We start from the raw sequence: 17,990 nt of genomic DNA, 5'->3' as shown, positions 1-17,990 counted from the left end.
TTACACTTTAATACCATTACAGTGTTGCTGATTAAAACTTGTGAGTAACTGCATTTTTTACACTGGGCTTGGTATTCCCTATGGGAAATTTCTGAAACATCATTGATCTATTTTGGAATTCGGCTCTACCTTTCACAGCTCTAAACAAAGGGAATGGACTATGAAACCAATTGACAAATTTGTTATACTGTTTGGTGCTCTCTTGAATCGCACTAAAGAAATGGCTTAGAATACTGGGCAACTATGCAATCAATCTATTTCTCATTACACCTGTGTCCTCAGTCTTACATATATTCCATCTCTTCTCTGTCCATACAAAGTATGTGTTTGTTTGAAGCACTTCATTTTTGTGCAACTTAGGAACTATTTAATTTCTCCTTGAAAGCTCTGCCTACGTGCAAGATGTACAAACCCTCGTTGCAGTTGCAAGAAGGCTGGTCTGAAGAATCAGGCCAGTTGCAAGCACAAAGTGGCTTTTTTTGATGTATTAAATCAAAGGTACTTGAAAGGGGTGTTTGGGTGTTCCTTCCAAATACCGAATTGTAGTGGTATGTAGAAATGTTTTTCCATCGTAATTTGGCCAAAACACAATCATACTTCACCACCATCTCGGTGATTGTGGTAACCAATCATCAAATGATAATGTGTCACGTAAAAACCTCTTCCCCTTTAACTCCATGGCTGCTAAGGCAATTCCCCTCCTGTGCTGGGAATTGCTTATTTTCATTGTTTTATGACGAGCTGGGCTCGTCATCAGTGTATGAGGAGGCTACACCATGACGAGCCCAGCTCGTCATCAGCTTGGAAGGGGTTAAGAATGTTTCAAAACAATCATTGTACGTAGAGGCATTGGTCTTATGTACCACTGCCTATTCAAATAAAATAGCAATGAAACAAAGTAATCCGTTTTTTAAATGATACAGCTTTCCTTTAATAAATAATATTAACTACTACTTCTGCTGTTCCACAGTTTCAAGCCTGTACTTTCCGGCACAACTTAGCATGATCCTCTCACTCTTTCATGATGTACTGATATTATGTCATTCTGATTTGACTGAAAAGTTGGGGATATAGCTCAGTGGCTGAGCATTTGACTGCAGATCAAGAGGTCCCTGGTTCAAATCCGGGTGTTCCCTCAGACTATTTTGATTCTGTTGTTTGTAGTTGGGACTTTTCATCAATTCCTTTTGGATCATCTTTGACAGAGTCAGTGTTCCCTTGGATATTGCACTTTAATATCATTACAGAGTTTGCTGCTCAAAACTTGTGAGTAAATGCAGTTTTAACACTCAGCTTGGTGTTCCCTTTGGGAACTTTCTGAAAGATCATTGATCTATTTTGGAATTTGGCTCTTCCTTTTACAGCACTAAAGAAAGGGAATGGACTATGAAATAAATTGACAAATTTGTTATACTGTTTGGTGCTTTCTTGAATCGCACTAAAGAAATGGCTTAGAATACTGTGCAGCGATGCAGTCAGTCTATTTCTCATTTCACCTGTGTCCTCAGTCTTACATATATTCCACCTTTTCCCTGTGCATCCAAAGTATGTGCTTGTTTGAAGCACTTCATTTTTGTGCAACATAGGAACTATTTAATTTCTCCTTAAATGCTCTGCCTACGTGCAAGATGTACGAACGATTGTTGCAGTTGCAAGAAGGCTGGCCTGAAGAATCAGGCCATTTGCAAGCACAAAGTGGCTTTTTCTGATGTTTTAAATCGAAGGTCCGTGAAAGGGGTGTTTGGGTGTACCTTCCAATTACCGAATTGTAGTGGTATGTAGAAATGGTTTTCCACCGTAATGTGGCCCAAAACAATCATACTTCATCACCATCTGAGTGATTGTGGTAACCAAACATGAAACAATAAGGTATCCCGTAAAAACCTCTTCCCCTTTGAGAATGTTTCAAAACAAACATTTTAAGTGCAGGCATTGGTCCTATGTACTACTGCCTATTCAAATAAAATACCAATCAAACAAATACATATATTTTTTTTAATGATCCATTTTTCCTTTAATAAATAATATTAAGAACTACTTCTACAGTTCCACAGTTTCAAGGTTGTACTTACCGGCACAACTTAGCATGATCCTCGCACTCTTTCATGATGTACTGATATATTGTCATTCTGATTTTGGCTGACAGCTGGGGATATATCTCAGTGGTAGAGGATTTGACTGCAGATCAAGAGGTCCCTGGTTCAAATCCGGGTGTCCCCTCAGACTATTTTGATTCTATTGTTTGTAGTTGGGACTTTTCATCAATTCCTTTTGGATCATCTTTGACAGAGTCAGTGTTCCCTTGGATATTGCACTTTAATAACATTACATAGTTTGCTGCTCAAAACCTGTGAGTGAATGGAGTTTTAACACTCGGCTTGGTATTCCCTTTGGGAAATTTCTGAAAGATAATTGATCTATTTTGGAATTTGGCTCTTCCTTTTACAGCACTAAAGAAAGGGAATGGACTATGAAACAAATTGACAAATTTGTTATACTGTTTGGTGCTCTCTTGAATCGCACTAAAGAAATGGCTTAGAATACTGTGCAGCGATGCAGTCAGTCTATTTCTCATTTCACCTGTGTCCTCAGCCTTACATATATTCCACCTTTTCCCTGTGCATCCAAAGTATGTGCTTGTTTGAAGCACTTCATTTTTGTGCAACGTAGGAACTATTTAATTTCTCCTTAAATGCTCTGCCTACGTGCAAGATGTACGAACCATTGTTGCAGTTGCAAGAAGGCTGGCCTGAAGAATCAGGCCTGTTGCAAGCACAAAGTGGCTTTTTCTGATGTTTTAAATCTAAGGTCCGTGAAAGGGGTGTTTGGGTGTACCTTCCAAATACCGAATTGTAGTGGTATGTAGAAATGTTTTTCCACCGTAATGTGGCCCAAAACAATCATACTTCATCACCATCTGAGTGATTGTGGTAACCAAACATGAAACAATAAGGTATCCCGTAAAAACCTCTTCCCCTTTGAGAATGTTTCAAAACAAACATTTTAAGTGCAGGCATTGGTCCTATGTACCACTGCCTATTCAAATAAAATACCAATCAAACAAATACATATATATTTTTTAATGATCCATTTTTCCTTTAATAAATAATATTAAGAACTACTTCTACAGTTCCACAGTTTCAAGGTTGTACTTTCCGGCACAACTTAGCATGATCCTCTCACTCTTTCATGATGTACTGATATATTGTCATTCTGATCTTGGCTGACAGCTGGGGGTATAGCTCAGTGGTAGAGCATTTGACTGCAGATCAAGCGGTTCCTGGTTCAAATCCGGGTGTCCCCCCATACTGTTTTGAATCTGCTGTTTGTAGTTGGGAATTTTCATGAATCCCATTTGGATCATCTTTGACAGAGTCAGTGTTCCCTTGGATGTTACACTTTAATACCATTACAGTGTTGCTGATTAAAACTTGTGAGTAACTGCATTTTTTACACTGGGCTTGGTATTCCCTATGGGAAATTTCTGAAACATCATTGATCTATTTTGGAATTCGGCTCTACCTTTCACAGCTCTAAACAAAGGGAATGGACTATGAAACCAATTCACAAATTTGTTATTCTGTTTGGTGCTCTCTTGAATCGCACTAAAGAAATGGCTTAGAATACTGGGCAGCTATGCAATCAATCTATTTCTCATTACACCTGTGTCCTCAGTCTTACATATATTCCATCTCTTCTCTGTCCATACAAAGTATGTGTTTGTTTGAAGCACTTCATTTTTGTGCAACTTAGGAACTATTTAATTTCTCCTTGAAAGCTCTGCCTACGTACAAGATGTACAAACCCTCGTTGCAGTTGCAAGAAGGCTGGTCTGAAGAATCAGGCCAGTTGCAAGCACAAAGTGGCTCTTTTTTATGTATTAAATCGAAGGTACTTGAAAGGGGTGTTTGGGTGTTCCTTCCAAATACCGAATTGTAGTGGTATGTAGAAATGTTTTTCCATCGTAATTTGGCCAAAAAACAATCATACTTCACCACCATCTCGGTGATTGTGGTAACCAATCATCAAATGATAATGTGTCACGTAAAAACCAATTCCCCTTTAAAAATGTTTCAAAACAATCATTGTATGTAGAGGCATTGGTCTTATGTACCACTGCCTATTCAAATAAAATAGCAATGAAACAAAGTAATCCGTTTTTTAAATGATACAGCTTTCCTTTAATAAATAATATTAACTACTACTTCTCCTGTTCCACAGTTTCAAGCCTGTACTTTCCGGCACAACTTAGCATGATCCTCTCACTCTTTCATGATGTACTGATATTATGTCATTCTGATTTTACTGAAAAGCTGGGGATATAGCTCAGTGGTAGAGCATTTGACTGTAGATCAAGAGGTCCCTGGTTCAAATCCGGGTGTCACCTCGGACTATTTTGATTCTGTTGTTTGTAGTTGGGACTTTTCATCAATTCCTTTTGGATCATCCTTGACAGAGTCAGTGTTCCCTTGGATATTGCACTTTAATAGCATTACATAGTTTGCTGCTCAAAACCTGTGAGTAAATGGAGTTTTAACACTCGGCTTGGTATTCCCTTTGGGAAATTTCTGAAAGATCATTGATTTATTTTGGAATTTTGCTCTTCCTTTTACAGCACTAAAGAAAGGGAATGGACTATGAAACAAATTGACAAATTTGTTATACTGTTTGGTGCTCTCTTGAATCGCACTAAAGAAATGGCTAAGAATACTGTGCAGCAATGCAGTCAGTCTATTTCTCATTTCACCTGTGTCCTCAGTCTTACATATATTCCACCTTTTCCCTGTGCATTAAAAGTATGTGCTTGTTTGAAGCACTTCATTTTTGTGCAACGTAGGAACTATTTAATTTCTCCTTGAAAGCTCTGCCTATGTGCAAGATGTACAAACCCTTTTTTGCAGTTGCAAGAAGGCTGGTCTGAAGAATCAGGCCAGTTGCAAGCACAAAGTGGCTTTTTTTGATGTATTAAATCGAAGGTACTTGAAACGGGTGTTTGGGTGTTCCTTCCAAATACCGAATTGTGGTGGTATGTAGAAATGTTTTTCCTCCGTAATTCGGCCAAAAAACATTCATACTTCACCACCATCTCGGTGATTGTGGTAACCAATCATCAAATGATAATGTGTCATGTAAAAACCTCTTCCGCTTTAAGAATGTTTCAAAACAATCATTGTATGTAGAGGAATTGGTCTTATGTACCACTGCCTATTCAAATAAAATAGCAATGAAACAAAGTAATCCGTTTTTTAAATGATACAGCTTTCCTTTAATAAATAATATTAACTACTACTTCTCCTGTTCCACAGTTTCAAGCCTGTACTTTCCGGCACAACTTAGCATGATCCTCTCACTCTTTCATGATGTACTGATATTATGTCATTCTGATTTTACTGAAAAGCTGGGGATAAAGCTCAGTGGTAGAGCATTTGACTGCAGATCATAGAGGTCCCTGGTTCAAATCCGGGTGTTCCCTCACACTATTTTGAATCTGCTGTTTGTAGTTGGGAATTTTCATGAATCCCATTTGGATCATCTTTGACAGAGTCAGTGTTCCCTTGGATGTTACACTTTAATACCATTACAGTGTTGCTGATTAAAACTTGTGAGTAACTGCATTTTTTACACTGGGCTTGGTATTCCCTATGGGAAATTTCTGAAACATCATTGATCTATTTTGGAATTCGGCTCTACCTTTCACAGCTCTAAACAAAGGGAATGGACTATGAAACCAATTGACAAATTTGTTATACTGTTTGGTGCTCTCTTGAATCGCACTAAAGAAATGGCTTAGAATACTGGGCAGCTATGCAATCAATCTATTTCTCATTACACCTGTGTCCTCAGTCTTACATATATTCCATCTCTTCTCTGTCCATACAAAGTATGTGTTTGTTTGAAGCACTTCATTTTTGTGCAACTTAGGAACTATTTAATTTCTCCTTGAAAGCTCTGCCTACGTGCAAGATGTACAAACCCTCCTTGCAGTTGCAAGAAGGCTGGTCTGAAGAATCAGGCCAGTTGCAAGCACAAAGTGGCTTTTTTTGATGTATTAAATCGAAGGTACTTGAAAGGGGTGTTTCGGTGTTCCTTCCAAATACCGAATTGTAGTGGTATGTAGAAATGTTTTTCCTCCGTCATTTTGCCAAAAAACATTCATACTTCACCACCATCTCGGTGATTGTGGTAACCAATCATCAAATGATAATGTGTCATGTAAAAACCTCTTCCGCTTTAAGAATGTTTTAAAACAATCATTGTATGTAGAGGCATTGGTCTTATGTACCTCTGCCTATTCAAATAAAATAGCAATGAAACAAAGTAATCCGTTTTTTAAATGATACAGCTTTCCTTTAATAAATATTATTAATTAGTACTTCTCCTGTTCCACAGTTTCAAGCCTGTACTTTCCGGCACAACTTAGCATGATCCTCTCACTCTTTCATGATGTACTGATATTATGTCATTCTGCTTATACTGAAAAGCTGGGGATATAGCTCAGTGGTAGAGCATTTGACTGCAGATCAAGAGGTCCCTGCTTCAAATCCGGGTGTCCCCTCATACTATTTTGATTCTGTTGTTTGTAGTTGGGACTTTTCATCAATTCCTTTTGGATCATCTTTGACAGAGTCAGTGTTCCCTTGGATATTGCACTTTAATAGCATTACATAGTTTGCTGCTCAAAACCTGTGAGTAAATGGAGTTTTAACACTCGGCTTGGTATTCCCTTTGGGAAATTTCTGAAAGATCATTGATCTATTTTGGAATTTGGCTCTTCCTTTTACAGCACTAAAGAAAGGGAATGGACTATGAAACAAATTGACAAATTTGTTATACTTTTTGGTGCTCTCTTGAATCGCACTAAAGAAATGGCTTAGAATACTGTGCAGCGATGCAGTCAGTCTATTTCTCATTTCACCTGTGTCCTCAGTCTTACATATATTCCAGCTTTTCCCTGTGCATTAAAAGCATGTGCTTGTTTGAAGCACTTCATTTTTGTGCAACGTAGGAACTATTTAATTTCTTCTTGAAAGCTCTGCCTACGTGCAAGATGTTCAAACCCTCGTTGCAGTTGCAAGAAGGCTGGTCTGAAGAATCAGGCCTGTTGCAAGCACAAAGTGGCTTTTTTTGATTTATTAAATTGAAGGTACTTGAAAGGGGTATTTGGGTGTTCCTTCCAAATACCGAATTGTAGTGGTATGTAGAAATGTTTTTCCATCGTAATTTGGCCAAAAAACAATCATACTTCACCACCATCTTGGTGATTGTGGTAACCAATCATCAAATGATAATGTGTCACGTAAAAACCTCTTCCCCTTTAAGAATGTTTCAAAACAATCATTGTATGTAGAGGCATTTGTCTTATGTACCACGGCCTATTTAAATAAAATAGCAATGAAAAAATTAATCTGTTTTTTAAATGATCCAGTTTTACTTTAATAAATAATATTAAGGACTACTTCTCCTGTTCCACAGTTTCAAGCCTGTACTTTCCGGCACAACTTAGCATGATCCTCTCACTCTTTCATGATGTACTGATATTATGTCATTCGGATTTTACTGAAAAGCTGGGGATATAGCTCAGTGGTAGAGCATTTGACTGCAGATCAAGAGGTCCCTGGTTCAAATCCGTGTGTCCCCTCAGACTATTTTGATTCTGTTGTTTGTAGTTGGGACTTTTCATCAATTCCTTTTGGATCATCTTTGACAGAGTCAGTGTTCCCTTGGATATTGCACTTTAATAGCATTACAGAGTTTGCTGCTCAAAACCTGTGAGTAAATGGAGTTTTAACACTCGGCTTGGTATTCCCTTTGGGAAATTTCTGAAAGATCATTGATCTATTTTGGAATTTGGCTCTTCCTTTTACAGCACTAAAGAAAGGGAATGGACTATGAAACAAATTGACAAATTTGTTATACTGTTTGATGCTTTCTTGAATCGCACTAAAGAAATGGCTTAGAATACTGTGCAGCGATGCAGTCAGTCTATTTCTCATTTCACCTGTGTCCTCAGTCTTACATATATTCCACCTTTTCCCTGTGCATTAAAAGTATGTGCTTGTTTGAAGCACTTCATTTTTGTGCAACGTAGGAACTATTTAATTTCTCCTTGAAAGCTCTGCCTATGTGCAAGATGTACAAACCCTTTTTGCAGTTGCAAGAAGGCTGGTCTGAAGAATCAGGCCAGTTGCAAGCACAAAGTGGCTTTTTTTGATGTATTAAATCGAAGGTACTTGAAAGGGGTGTTTGGGTGTTCCTTCCAAATACCGAATTGTAGTGGTATGTAGAAATGTTTTTCCTCCGTAATTTGGCCAAAAAACATTCATACTTCACCACCATCTCGGTGATTGTGGTAACCAATCATCAAATGATAATGTGTCATGTAAAAACCTCTTCCGCTTTAAGAATGTTTCAAAACAATCATTTATGTAGAGGAATTGGTCTTATGTACCACTGCCTATTCAAATAAAATAGCAATGAAACAAATTAATCTGTTTTTTAAATGAGCCAGTTTTACTTTAATAAATAATATTAAGGACTACTTCTCCTGTTCCACAGTTTCAAGCCTGTACTTTCCGGCACAACTTAGCATGATCCTCTCACTCTTTCATGATGTACTGATATTATGTCATTCTGATTTTTCTGAAAAGATGGGGATATAGCTCAGTGGTAGAGCATTTGACTGCAGATCAAGAGGTCCCTGGTTCAAATCCGGGTGTCCCCTCAGACTATTTTGATTCTGTTGTTTGTAGTTGGGACTTTTCATCAATTCCTTTTGGATCATCTTTGACAGAGTCAGTGTTCCCTTGGATATTGCACCTTAATATCATTACAGAGTTTGCTGCTCAACACCTGTGAGTAAATGCAGTTTTAACACTCGGCTTGGTGTTCCATTTGGGAACTTTCTGAAAGATCATTGATCTATTTTTGAATTTGGCTCTTCCTTTTACAGCACTAAAGAAAGGGAATGGACTATGAAATAAATTGACAAATTTGTTATACTGTTTGGTGCTCTCTTGAATCGCACTAAAGAAATGGCTTAGAATACTGTGCAGCGATGCAGTCAGTCTATTTCTCATTTCACCTGTATCCTCAGTCTTACATATATTCCACCTTTTCCCTGTGCATTAAAAGTATGTGCTTGTTTGAAGCACTTCATTTTTGTGCAACGTAGGAACTATTTAATTTCTCCTTAAATGCTCTGCCTACGTGCAAGATGTACGAACCATTGTTGCAGTTGCAAGAAGGCTGGCCTGCAGAATGAGGCCATTTGCAAGCACAAAGTGGCTTTTTCTGATGTTTTAAAAAGAAAGGTCCGTGAAAGGGGTGTTTGGGTGTACCTTCCAAATACCGAATTGCAGTGGTATGTAGAAATGTTTTTCCACTGTAATGTGGCCCAAAACAATCATACTTCATCACCATCTGAGTGATTGTGGCAACCAAACATGAAACAATAAGGTATCCCGTAAAAACCTCTTCCCCTTTGAGAATGTTTCAAAACAAACATTTTAAGTGCAGGCATTGGTCCTATGTACCACTGCCTATTCAAATAAAATACCAATCAAACAAATACATATATTTTTTTAATGATCCATTTTTCCTTTAATAAATAATATTAAGAACTACTTCTACAGTTCCACAGTTTCAAGGTTGTACTTTCCGGCACAACTTAGCATGATCCTCTCACTCTTTCATGATGTACTGATATATTGTCATTCTGATTTTGGCTGACAGCTAGGGATATAGCTCAATGGTAGAGCATTTGACTGCAGATCAAGAGGTCCCTGGTTCAAATCCGGGTGTCCCCTCATACTATTTTGAATCTGCAGTTTGTAGTTGGGAATTTTCATGAATCCCATTTGGATCATCTTTGACAGAGTCAGTGTTCCCTTGGATGTTACACTTTAATACCATTACAGTGTTGCTGATTAAAACTATTGAGTAACTTCATTTTTTACACTGGGCTTGGTATTCCCTATGGGAAATTTCTGAAACATCATTGATCTATTTTGGAATTCGGCTCTACCTTTCACAGCTCTAAACAAAGGGAATGGACTATGAAACCAATTGACAAATTTGTTATACTGTTTGGTGCTCTCTTGAATCGCACTAAAGAAATGGCTTAGAATACTGGGCAGCTATGCAATCAATCTATTTCTCATTACACCTGTGTCCTCAGTCTTACATATATTCCATCTCTTCTCTGTCCATACAAAGTATGTGTTTGTTTGAAGCACTTCATTTTTGTGCAACTTAGGAACTATTTAATTTCTCCTTGAAAGCTCTGCCTACGTGCAAGATGTACAAACCCTCGTTGCAGTTGCAAGAAGGCTGGTCTGAAGAATCAGGCCAGTTGCAAGCACAAAGTGGCTTTTTTTGATGTATTAAATCGAAGGTACTTGAAAGGGGTGTTTGGGTGTTCCTTCCAAATACCGAATTGTAGTGGTATGTAGAAATGGTTTTCCTCCGTAATTTGGCCAAAAAACATTCATACTTCATCACCATCTCGGTGATTGTGGTAACCAATCATCAAATGATAATGTGTCATGTAAAAACCTCTTCCGCTTTAAGAATGTTTCAAAACAATCATTGTATGTAGAGGCATTGGTCCTATGTACCACTGCCTATTCAAATAAAATAGCAATGAAACAAATTAATCTGTTTTTTAAATGATCCAGTTTTACTTTAATAAATAATATTAAGGACTACTTCTCCTGTTCCACAGTTTCAAGCCTGTACTTTCCGGCACAACTTAGCATGATCCTCTCACTCTTTCATGATGTACTGATATTATGTCATTCTAATTTTTCTGAAAAGCTGGGGATATAGCTCAGTGGTAGAGCATTTGACTGCAGATCAAGAGGTCCCTGGTTCAAATCCGGGTGTCCCCTCACACTATTTTGATTCTGTTGTTTGTAGTTGGGACTTTTCATCAATTCCTTTTGGATCATCTATGACAGAGTCAGTGTTCCCTTGGATATTGCACTTTAATAGCATTACCGAGTTTGCTGCTCAAAACCTGTGAGTAAATGCAGTTTTAACACTCGGCTTGGTGTTCCCTTTGGGAACTTTCTGAAAGATCATTGATCTTTTTTTGAATTTGGCTCTTCCTTTTACAGACCTAAAGAAAGGGAATGGACTATGAAACAAATTGACAAATTTGTTATACTGTTTGGTGCTTTCTTGAATCGCACTAAAGAAATGGCTTAGAATACTGTGCAGCGATGCAGTCAGTCTATTTCTCATTTCACCTGTGTCCTCAGTCTTACATATATTCCACCTTTTCCCTGTGCATTAAAAGTATGTGCTTGTTTGAAGCACTTCATTTTTGTGCAACGTAGGAACTATTTAATTTCTCCTTAAATGCTCTGCCTACGTGCAAGATGTACGAACCATTGTTGCAGTTGCAAGAAGGCTGGCCTGAAGAATCAGGCCATTTGCAAGCACAAAGTGGCTTTTTCTGATGTTTTAAATCGAAGGTCCGTGAAAGGGGTGTTTGGGTGTACCTTCCAAATACCGAATTGCAGTGGTATGTAGAAATGTTTTTCCACCGTAATGTGGCCCAAAACAATCATACTTCATCACCATCTGAGTGATTGTGGTAACCAAACATGAAACAATAAGGTATCCCGTAAAAACCTCTTCCCCTTTGAGAATGTTTCAAAACAAACATTTTAAGTGCAGGCATTGGTCCTATGTACCACTGCCTATTCAAATAAAATACCAATCAAACAAATACATATATTTTTTTAATGATCCATTTTTCCTTTAATAAATAATATTAAGAACTACTTCTACAGTTCCACAGTTTCAAGGTTGTACTTTCCGGCACAACTTAGCATGATCCTCTCACTCTTTCATGATGTACTGATATATTGTCATTCTGATGTTGGCTGACAGCTAGGGATATAGCTCAGAGGTAGAGCATTTGACTGCAGATCAAGAGGTCCCTGGTTCAAATCCGGGTGTCCCCTCATACTATTTTGAATCTGCTATTTGTAGTTGGGAATTTTCATGAATCCCATTTGGATCATCTTTGACAGAGTCAGTGTTCCCTTGGATGTTACACTTTAATACCATTACAGTGTTGCTGATTAAAACTTGTGAGTAACTGCATTTTTTACACTGGGCTTGGTATTCCCTATGGGAAATTTCTGAAACATCATTGATCTATTTTGGAATTCGGCTCTACCTTTCACAGCTCTAAACAAAGGGAATGGACTATGAAACCAATTGACAAATTTGTTATACTGTTTGGTGCTCTCTTGAACCGCACTAAAGAAATGGCTTAGAATACTGGGCAGCTATGCAATCAATCTATTTCTCATTACACCTGTGTCCTCAGTCTTACATATATTCCATCTCTTCTCTGTCCATACAAAGTATGTGTTTGTTTGAAGCACTTCATTTTTGTGCAACTTAGGAACTATTTAATTTCTCCTTGAAAGCTCTGCCTACGTGCAAGATGTACAAACCCTCGTTGCAGTTGCAAGAAGGCTGGTCTGAAGAATCAGGCCAGTTGCAAGCACAAAGTGGCTTTTTTTGATGTATTAAATTGAAGGTACTTGAAAGGGGTGTTTGGGTGTTCCTTCCAAATACCGAATTGTAGTGGTATGTAGAAATGTTTTTCCATCGTAATTTGGCCAAAAAACAATCATACTTCACCACCATCTCGGTGATTGTGGTAACCAATCATCAAATGATAATGTGTCACGTAAAAACCTCTTCCCCTTCAAGAATGTTTCAAAACAATCAATGTATGTAGAGGCATTGGTCTTATGTACCACGGCCTATTCAAATAAAATAGCAATGAAAAAATTCATCTGTTTTTTAAATGATCCAGTTTTACTTTAATAAATAATATTAAGGACTACTTCTCCTGTTCCACAGTTTCAAGCCTGTACTTTCCGGCACAACTTAGCATGATCCTCTCACTCTTTCATGATGTACTGATATTATGTCATTCTAATATTTCTGAAAAGCTGGGGATATAGCTCAGTGGTAGAGCATTTGACTGCAGATCAAGAGGTCCCTGGTTCAAATCCGGGTGTCCCCTCACACTATTTTGATTCTGTTGTTTGTAGTTGGGACTTTTCATCAATTCCTTTTGGATCATCTATGACAGAGTCAGTGTTCCCTTGGATATTGCACTTTAATAGCATTACCGAGTTTGCTGCTCAAAACCTGTGAGTAAATGCAGTTTTAACACTCGGCTTGGTGTTCCCTTTGGGAACTTTCTGAAAGATCATTGATCTTTTTTTGAATTTGGCTCTTCCTTTTACAGACCTAAAGAAAGGGAATGGACTATGAAAAAAATTGACAAATTTGTTATACTGTTTGGTGCTTTCTTGAATCGCACTAAAGAAATGGCTTAGAATACTGTGCAGCGATGCAGTCAGTCTATTTCTCATTTCACCTGTGTCCTCAGTCTTACATATATTCCACCTTTTCCCTGTGCATTAAAAGTATGTGCTTGTTTGAAGCACTTCATTTTTGTGCAACGTAGGAACTATTTAATTTCTCCTTAAATGCTCTGCATACGTGCAATATGTACGAACCATTGTTGCAGTTGCAAGAAGGCTGGCCTGAAGAATCAGGCCATTTGCAAGCACAAAGTGGCTTTTTCTGATGTTTTAAATGGAAGGTCCGTGAAAGGGGTGTTTGGGTGAACCTTCCAAATACCGAATTGCAGTGGTATGTAGAAATGTTTTTCCACCGTAATGTGGCCCAAAACAATCATACTTCATCACCATCTGAGTGATTGTGGTAACCAAACATGAAACAATAAGGTATCCCGTAAAAACCTCTTCCCCTTTGAGAATGTTTCAAAACAAACATTTTAAGTGCAGGCATTGGTCCTATGTACCACTGCCTATTCAAATAAAATACCAATCAAACAAATACATATATTTTTTTAATGATCCATTTTTCCTTTAATAAATAATATTAAGAACTACTTCTACAGTTCCACAGTTTCAAGGTTGTACTTTCCGGCACAACTTAGCATGATCCTCTCACTCTTTCATGATGTACTGATATATTGTCATTCTGATGTTGGCTGACAGCTAGGGATATAGCTCAGTGGTAGAGCATTTGACTGCAGATCAAGAGGTCCCTGGTTCAAATCCGGGTGTCCCCTCATACTATTTTGAATCTGCAGTTTGTAGTTGGGAATTTTCATGAATCCCATTTGGATCATCTTTGACAGAGTCAGTGTTCCCTTGGATGTTACACTTTAATACCATTACAGTGTTGCTGATTAAAACTATTGAGTAACTTCATTTTTTACACTGGGCTTGGTATTCCCTATGGGAAATTTCTGAAACATCATTGATCTATTTTGGAATTCGGCTCTACCTTTCACAGCTCTAAACAAAGGGAATGGACTATGAAACCAATTGACAAATTTGTTATACTGTTTGGTGCTCTCTTGAATCGCACTAAAGAAATGGCTTAGAATACTGGGCAGCTATGCAATCAATCTATTTCTCATTACACCTGTGTCCTCAGTCTTACATATATTCCATCTCTTCTCTGTCCATACAAAGTATGTGTTTGTTTGAAGCACTTCATTTTTGTGCAACTTAGGAACTATTTAATTTCTCCTTGAAAGCTCTGCCTACGTGCAAGATGTACAAACCCTCGTTGCAGTTGCAAGAAGGCTGGTCTGAAGAATCAGGCCAGTTGCAAGCACAAAGTGGTTTTTCTTGATGTATTAAATCGAAGGTACTTGAAAGGGGTGTTTGGGTGTTCCTTCCAAATACCGAATTGTAGTGGTATGTAGAAATGGTTTTCCTCCGTAATTTGGCCAAAAAACATTCATACTTCATCACCATCTCGGTGATTGTGGTAACCAATCATCAAATGATAATGTGTCATGTAAAAACCTCTTCCGCTTTAAGAATGTTTCAAAACAATCATTGTATGTAGAGGCATTGGTCCTATGTACCACTGCCTATTCAAATAAAATAGCAATGAAACAAATTAATCTGTTTTTTAAACGATCCAGTTTTACTTTAATAAATAATATTAAGGACTACTTCTCCTGTTCCACAGTTTCAAGCCTGTACTTTCCGGCACAACTTAGCATGATCCTCTCACTCTTTCATGATGTACTGATATTATGTCATTCTAATTTTTCTGAAAAGCTGGGGATATAGCTCAGTGGTAGAGCATTTGACTGCAGATCAAGAGGTCCCTGGTTCAAATCCGGGTGTCCCCTCACACTATTTTGATTCTGTTGTTTGTAGTTGGGACTTTTCATCAATTCCTTTTGGATCATCTATGACAGAGTCAGTGTTCCCTTGGATATTGCACTTTAATAGCATTACCGAGTTTGCTGCTCAAAACCTGTGAGTAAATGCAGTTTTAACACTCGGCTTGGTGTTCCCGTTGGGAACTTTCTGAAAGATCATTGATCTTTTTTTGAATTTGGCTCTTCCTTTTACAGACCTAAAGAAAGGGAATGGACTATGAAACAAATTGACAAATTTGTTATACTGTTTGGTGCTTTCTTGAATCGCACTAAAGAAATGGCTTAGAATACTGTGCAGCGATGCAGTCAGTCTATTTCTCATTTCACCTGTGTCCTCAGTCTTACATATATTCCACCTTTTCCCTGTGCATTAAAAGTATGTGCTTGTTTGAAGCACTTCATTTTTGTGCAACGTAGGAACTATTTAATTTCTCCTTAAATGCTCTGCCTACGTGCAAGATGTACGAACCATTGTTGCAGTTGCAAGAAGGCTGGCCTGAAGAATCAGGCCATTTGCAAGCACAAAGTGGCTTTTTCTGATGTTTTAAATCGAAGGTCCGTGAAAGGGGTGTTTGGGTGTACCTTCCAAATACCGAATTGCAGTGGTATGTAGAAATGTTTTTCCACCGTAATGTGGCCCAAAACAATCATACTTCATCACCATCTGAGTGATTGTGGTAACCAAACATGAAACAATAAGGTATCCCGTAAAAACCTCTTCCCCTTTGAGATTGTTTCAAAACAAACATTTTAAGTGCAGGCATTGGTCCTATGTACCACTGCCTACTCAAATAAAATACCAATCAAACAAATACATATATTTTTTTAATGATCCATTTTTCCTTTAATAAATAATATTAAGAACTACTTCTACAGTTCCACAGTTTCAAGGTTGTACTTTCCGGCACAACTTAGCATGATCCTCTCACTCTTTCATGATGTACTGATATATTGTCATTCTGATGTTGGCTGACAGCTAGGGATATAGCTCAGTGGTAGAGCATTTGACTGCAGATCAAGAGGTCCCTGGCTCAAATCCGGGTGTCCCCTCATACTATTTTGAATCTGCTGTTTGTAGTTGGGAATTTTCATGAATCCCATTTGGATCATCTTTGACAGAGTCAGTGTTCCCTTGGATGTTACACTTTAATATCATTACAGAGTTTGCTGCTCAAAACCTGTTAGTAAATGCAGTTTTAACACTCGGCTTGGTGTTCCATTTGGGAACTTTCTGAAAGATCATTGATCTATTTTGGAATTTGGCTCTTCCTTTTACAGCACTAAAGAAAGGGAATGGACTATGAAATAAATTGACAAATTTGTTATACTGTTTGCTGCTTTCTTGAATCGCACTAAAGAAATGGCTTAGAATACTGTGCAGTGATGCAGTCCGTCTATTTCTCATTTCACCTGTGTCCTCAGTCTTACATATATTCCACCTTTTCCCTGTGCATTAAAAGTATGTGCTTGTTTGAAGCACTTCATTTTTGTGCAACGTAGGAACTATTTAATTTCTCCTTGAAAGCTCTGCCTACGTGCAAGATGTTCAAACCCTCGTTGCAGTTGCAAGAAGGCTGGTCTGAAGAATCAGGCCAGTTGCAAGCACAAAGTGGCTTTTTTTGATGTATTAAATTGAAGGTACTTGAAAGGGGTGTTTGGGTGTTCCTTCCAAATACCGAATTGTAGTGGTATGTAGAAATGTTTTTCCATCGTAATTTGGCCAAAAAACAATCATACTTCACCACCATCTCGGTGATTGTGGTAACCAATCATCAAATGATAATGTGTCACGTAAAAACCTCTTCCCCTTCAAGAATGTTTCAAAACAATCATTGTATGTAGAGGCATTGGTCTTATGTACCACGGCCTATTCAAATAAAATAGCAATGAAAAAATTCATCTGTTTTTTAAATGATCCAGTTTTACTTTAATAAATAATATTAAGGACTACTTCTCCTGTTCCACAGTTTCAAGCCTGTACTTTCCGGCACAACTTAGCATGATCCTCTCACTCTTTCATGATGTACTGATATTATGTCATTCTAATATTTCTGAAAAGCTGGGGATATAGTTCAGTGGTAGAGCATTTGACTGCAGATCAAGAGGTCCCTGGTTCAAATCCGGGTGTCCCCTCACACTATTTTGATACTGTTGTTTGTAGTTGGGACTTTTCATCAATTCCTTTTGGATCATCTATGACAGAGTCAGTGTTCCCTTGGATATTGCACTTTAATAGCATTACCGAGTTTGCTGCTCAAAACCTGTGAGTAAATGCAGTTTTAACACTCGGCTTGGTGTTCCCTTTGGGAACTTTCTGAAAGATCATTGATCTTTTTTTGAATTTGGCTCTTCCTTTTACAGACCTAAAGAAAGGGAATGGACTATGAAACAAATTGACAAATTTGTTATACTGTTTGGTGCTTTCTTGAATCGCACTAAAGAAATGGCTTAGAATACTGTGCAGCGATGCAGTCAGTCTATTTCTCATTTCACCTGTGTCCTCAGTCTTACATATATTCCACCTTTTCCCTGTGCATTAAAAGTATGTGCTTGTTTGAAGCACTTCATTTTTGTGCAACGTAGGAACTATTTAATTTCTCCTTAAATGCTCTGCCTACGTGCAAGATGTACGAACCATTGTTGCAGTTGCAAGAAGGCTGGCCTGAAGAATCAGGCCATTTGCAAGCACAAAGTGGCTTTTTCTGATGTTTTAAATCGAAGGTCCGTGAAAGGGGTG

The 17,990-nt window shown here is 38.0% G+C and overlaps 16 non-coding genes across 16 annotated transcripts; all 16 read left to right on the top strand.

The window, feature by feature from the left end:
* The first annotated feature begins 1,064 nt into the window (after positions 1-1,064).
* On the top strand, positions 1,065-1,136 carry TRNAC-GCA (transfer RNA cysteine (anticodon GCA)). The gene has a single exon. It is a non-coding gene; the product is annotated as a tRNA-Cys (tRNA).
* Positions 1,137-2,148: 1,012 nt separating this feature from the next.
* On the top strand, positions 2,149-2,220 carry TRNAC-GCA (transfer RNA cysteine (anticodon GCA)). Its single transcript has one exon. It is a non-coding gene; the product is annotated as a tRNA-Cys (tRNA).
* A 1,012-nt stretch (positions 2,221-3,232) lies between these two features.
* On the top strand, positions 3,233-3,304 carry TRNAC-GCA (transfer RNA cysteine (anticodon GCA)). Its single transcript has one exon. It is a non-coding gene; the product is annotated as a tRNA-Cys (tRNA).
* A 1,011-nt stretch (positions 3,305-4,315) lies between these two features.
* Positions 4,316-4,387, top strand: TRNAY-GUA (transfer RNA tyrosine (anticodon GUA)). Its single transcript has one exon. It is a non-coding gene; the product is annotated as a tRNA-Tyr (tRNA).
* Positions 4,388-5,400: 1,013 nt separating this feature from the next.
* On the top strand, positions 5,401-5,473 carry TRNAC-GCA (transfer RNA cysteine (anticodon GCA)). Its single transcript has one exon. It is a non-coding gene; the product is annotated as a tRNA-Cys (tRNA).
* A 1,011-nt stretch (positions 5,474-6,484) lies between these two features.
* On the top strand, positions 6,485-6,556 carry TRNAC-GCA (transfer RNA cysteine (anticodon GCA)). The gene has a single exon. It is a non-coding gene; the product is annotated as a tRNA-Cys (tRNA).
* A 1,011-nt stretch (positions 6,557-7,567) lies between these two features.
* TRNAC-GCA (transfer RNA cysteine (anticodon GCA)) lies at positions 7,568-7,639 on the top strand. The gene has a single exon. It is a non-coding gene; the product is annotated as a tRNA-Cys (tRNA).
* A 1,011-nt stretch (positions 7,640-8,650) lies between these two features.
* Positions 8,651-8,722, top strand: TRNAC-GCA (transfer RNA cysteine (anticodon GCA)). Its single transcript has one exon. It is a non-coding gene; the product is annotated as a tRNA-Cys (tRNA).
* Positions 8,723-9,734: 1,012 nt separating this feature from the next.
* On the top strand, positions 9,735-9,806 carry TRNAC-GCA (transfer RNA cysteine (anticodon GCA)). Its single transcript has one exon. It is a non-coding gene; the product is annotated as a tRNA-Cys (tRNA).
* Positions 9,807-10,817: 1,011 nt separating this feature from the next.
* On the top strand, positions 10,818-10,889 carry TRNAC-GCA (transfer RNA cysteine (anticodon GCA)). The gene has a single exon. It is a non-coding gene; the product is annotated as a tRNA-Cys (tRNA).
* Positions 10,890-11,900: 1,011 nt separating this feature from the next.
* On the top strand, positions 11,901-11,972 carry TRNAC-GCA (transfer RNA cysteine (anticodon GCA)). Its single transcript has one exon. It is a non-coding gene; the product is annotated as a tRNA-Cys (tRNA).
* Positions 11,973-12,982: 1,010 nt separating this feature from the next.
* Positions 12,983-13,054, top strand: TRNAC-GCA (transfer RNA cysteine (anticodon GCA)). The gene has a single exon. It is a non-coding gene; the product is annotated as a tRNA-Cys (tRNA).
* Positions 13,055-14,065: 1,011 nt separating this feature from the next.
* On the top strand, positions 14,066-14,137 carry TRNAC-GCA (transfer RNA cysteine (anticodon GCA)). Its single transcript has one exon. It is a non-coding gene; the product is annotated as a tRNA-Cys (tRNA).
* A 1,011-nt stretch (positions 14,138-15,148) lies between these two features.
* Positions 15,149-15,220, top strand: TRNAC-GCA (transfer RNA cysteine (anticodon GCA)). Its single transcript has one exon. It is a non-coding gene; the product is annotated as a tRNA-Cys (tRNA).
* Positions 15,221-16,231: 1,011 nt separating this feature from the next.
* On the top strand, positions 16,232-16,303 carry TRNAC-GCA (transfer RNA cysteine (anticodon GCA)). Its single transcript has one exon. It is a non-coding gene; the product is annotated as a tRNA-Cys (tRNA).
* A 1,011-nt stretch (positions 16,304-17,314) lies between these two features.
* Positions 17,315-17,386, top strand: TRNAC-GCA (transfer RNA cysteine (anticodon GCA)). The gene has a single exon. It is a non-coding gene; the product is annotated as a tRNA-Cys (tRNA).
* Positions 17,387-17,990: the final 604 nt, after the last annotated feature.

Source organism: Lissotriton vulgaris, chromosome 1_1 (genome assembly GCF_964263255.1).
Source record: "Lissotriton vulgaris chromosome 1_1, aLisVul1.2, whole genome shotgun sequence".
NCBI classification, from domain to species: domain Eukaryota; kingdom Metazoa; phylum Chordata; class Amphibia; order Caudata; family Salamandridae; genus Lissotriton; species Lissotriton vulgaris.
Note: the sequence above shows the minus strand (reverse complement) of the source record. Positions and strands in the feature narration are given on the sequence as shown.